Here is a 3,937-nt window from a genome sequence, read left to right as displayed (position 1 = left end):
CCCAAGCCATGGTGACAGCTGGTCTCAGCGTCACATTTCATGTTTTTGCAAAGAAATATCAGATATCTGAAAAGATCCCTGATGCGACTGCCTTTGGACAGGAGACACAAAGACATGGGGTGGGATATATTTTACAAACCAAGCAGCTTTGTTAAGACAAACATGCGTGATCAGTCCCTGTTTAGATGTCCACCTTCTGCAGCCCTTTTCCTCCCAGTGTTCTTATGCAACCAACTCATAAATAGGAAATGACTGTGCCACTCAGTTATTGTGTTCATACATAAAATAGACAAAAAGCTCAGACTAAGGTTTGTGCCAATGTGCACAAAGTGTTCTGAGCTTCCTGCCATTAACTTCTTCCTTTCAACTCCAGCATGAAAACACAGTGACTCATGTCTCTCCTCTGCACAGGTGGATGTTGTGACTGGGGCTTTTCTTTCTTTTTATAATTTGCTTAGCAGCTCAAGAATCAATGGACAAACTCATCAATGTCCTGATGGAAGCTGGAAGAAGCTCGTGTGTGGGCTTGAACAAATATGCGTTTAGATCACAAAGGTGAAGACGGAAGGATGAACTGCGTGGGGAGAGGTAGCGAAAGGGAGACAGGCATCTGTTATTTTCCAAAAGGGAATTGTGGTTTGACTCATTTTCATGTTCACTCAGAAAAATGGAATAAGAAGCTGGAACCTTCTAGGCTGGTCCTTCCACAAGCTTGGTTTGTTTTTTGTTGTTTTAGCTGCTGCTGGAGTTAAATCAGTCCCCGTCCCCTATCTCTTCCTGCTTCATGCTGATTGCCTGATCCTCAGCCAGGTGGTTCCTGTCTTCTACCTTGTGTTGAACCAGTCTCACGGCTGTGAGTGGTGCTTTCAGAGGGTCAACAAACTGTTTTCTAACGTGTCTGTATGCCAAACCGCCTGCCTCACTCCTTAGCTGTAACAGTCCATCAGCTCTGGGTAAACATTTGTGCCGAGAGCATTTTCATCCAGGGTACTCAACTGCTTTTGGTCTCATCCTGTCAGTTTTCATTGTCTTTCTTTTCTGTTTTGGTTTCACCACAGCATTATCATTTAGTCCCACAGTTTACAAAGCAACAAATCCTCCAGCGTGCCTCATTATTTAAACCAGACATGTCAAAGTGAAAATTAAAAGCATGTGTTTTGTAACACAATACCCTCTTCTATTAAAAAAATAAGCTAAATTAAATGGTGCAATCAATACCTGTGTGTGTGTGTGTGTGTGTGTGTGTGTGTGTGTGTGTGTGTGTGTGTGTGTGTGTGTGTGTGTATGTATATATATATATATATATATATATATATATATATATATATATATACTATACTGATATATACTATATATATTAGAGAGAGAGAGAGAGAGAGAGAGAGAGAGAGAGAGAGAGAGAGAGAGAGAGAGAGAGAGAGAGAGAGAGCGCTGCACAGTGGTGCAGTGGTTAGAGCTGTTGACTTGCAGCAAGAAGGTCCTGGGCTCGCTTCCCAGCCTGGGATCTTTCTGCATGGAGTTTGCATGTTCTCCCTGTGCGTGCGTGGGTTCTCTCCGGGTACTCCGGCTTCCTCCCACAGTCCAAAAACATGACTGTTAGGTTGATTGGTCTGTCTAAATTGTCCTTAGGTGTGAGTGTGTGTGTGCATGATTGTTTGTTCTGTGTGTCTCTGTGTTGTCCTGCGATGGATTGGCTCTCTGTCCAGGGTGTACCCCGCCTGATTGCCCATTGACCGCTGGAGATAGGTACCAGCCCCCCCCCCCCCTCCCTCCCCCCACGATCCTACATAAATTGCTTGCACTTTGCTATGAAATAGATTTTTTTCTACAAGGACAATAAGTTCCACCTACATGTCATCATATAAACTACCCGTTACCTTGGGGTCAAAGTGTAGAGACATAGAGAAAAAATGGCGTGTAAATGTCATTTTTGATGTGTTTGTAGGTTGAGATTTTGAGATTTTTCCAGGCCAAGAGACAGGCCTGTAATCCTCAGCGTGGGATCCAGTCTCAATAAAGCACACCACCCCTCTGAACCTGAGAGGACCCGTTACCAGCTGTACTGTGACCCATTTTGGGTGTGACCCCCTTCTTTTCAGCATCCTGGGAACTTAACCCTTTAAATGCAGCTCTCCTCCCGAGTGAACTGATGCTGAATGAAAAACTGATTCAGAGATTTCTATTCATTCAAAATGGGGCTGCCTGCTTCTCCTCAGTTAGCTGGGCCATGTGGCACAACTATGACCCTGTTTACATTAGAGGTGAGAGGAAGCATCTTAGATCCCCGCAGAGGTTTGTTCATCATATTTCTTATTTGTATAAGAAGCAGAACACATTTTTTCATTGAGATGGACGTGCAAGAAAAAAAATCTGCCAACAATATTTATCATTCTTGCCCTAAAAAGCAGTCAAAGAACTGTTTACATACCATTTATTTAGAAAGAAAAAAAAGAAAGAAAATGATCTTTTATAAAGCACCTCTCAAGATAAAAAGTCACGAGGTGCTTCACAAGAACAAAACATTTAAATAAAGAATAAAAGAGTAAAAATATGATTAAAATTAGAAAAAAATTGTGATTTAAAAATGCAAGGAAAGGGAAAGAGGAAATAAATAGGATAGAGGGAAGCCGGTGGATCCCGGTGTAGCAATTAAAACTTATTAATTATGACCAATAAGATGTGATGATTCCATATCAATGTGAAATATCAATCTGATTGATCTTTGAATGTTTAATCAGATTCTAGGGTTCTTTGCTTCTTTAGGGACCATAAACACACTTCATATTAATTCAGAGTCAGTATATAGTTTATAAAATGAATTTAATTCTTTTTACTAAACTAATAATTTATACATGACAAGGTATGAATGATGGGATGTGATGTGGTGGATGTGAGGTGATGGGATGGAAGCTAGAGGTTGTAGCAACCGTTCTTTGTATCTGAGATAATTTGTGAAACGTGGGTGTAAAATAATTTGTTGTTTGCTTCTAGAGAGTTGTTTATTAAAAACAGCATCAGACGCAATCTGTCGTGCCAAGTCTACGCACCCTTGGTGTGGAGGTTCTCGTCCGATCCGGGGGCGTCGTGCTGGTCACTGCCGGTGGAGTGAACCTCTGATATCAGGAACCCGTAGATGGTTCCGATAGGACCCGTTCAGTCTGAGATCCCTTGAGGTAAAGGCCAAAAGCTGGAATGCTTATTTGCGTCTAAGGTTGATGTTTGCTTGGCTTCGCGTCTATTAGAATTTTTTGTCTTCATGGAATGTCAACACGTGCTGAACAGAACCTTCTGGTTCTGGAAGGCCAAGTAGAAAGTGGATTTATTTCTGTAGATAAAAGGTAATTATGTTGATCAATGCATAGGTGAAAACTGACCCTTTTGGCACGTTACACCAGGAAACATGGAACTGGTAGAAAGAGCCGAGTAAGGAGAGGGAGGTGATGAAGGCCACACCAGAGCAGCCTGAACAATTGAGGGGAGTCTTCAGCTGCTTTTAAGGGAGACCACTGAGTCCACTGATCTCTGGCTCAGGGGGAGAGAGGTCCAGAGTCTGGGGGCCACAGCAGCAAATGATCTGTCACCATTGGCCTTTAGCCTGGTGCTGCACAACCAGTAGTTTGGAGGACTTGGTCAGAAGCCGAGCACAGGCAATCCGAACCACCTGCAGACAGTTCAGGGAGGTTCTGCTCTGAGAGAAAATCTGGATAAAGTGGAGGAGGTATTTTTTATTTGCTTATTGCTTCTTTCTTGCAAGAAAGAATAATGTGGTAAGTGCTAATGTTAATGGTCATTATTCAATTCAGTTTATTCATATATTCTTGAAGGAGCCCTGTATTACTGCGTATTAGTGACAGGTGAAAGGGAAAAAAGGAGGACGTGTCCCGATTGGGGACGAAATGTTGGGAAAAATATCAACAGGTTTAGAAAAACATCAAAC

Source organism: Nothobranchius furzeri, chromosome 6 (genome assembly GCF_043380555.1).
Source record: "Nothobranchius furzeri strain GRZ-AD chromosome 6, NfurGRZ-RIMD1, whole genome shotgun sequence".
Classification (NCBI taxonomy): domain Eukaryota; kingdom Metazoa; phylum Chordata; class Actinopteri; order Cyprinodontiformes; family Nothobranchiidae; genus Nothobranchius; species Nothobranchius furzeri.
This window is presented reverse-complemented; position numbering follows the sequence as displayed.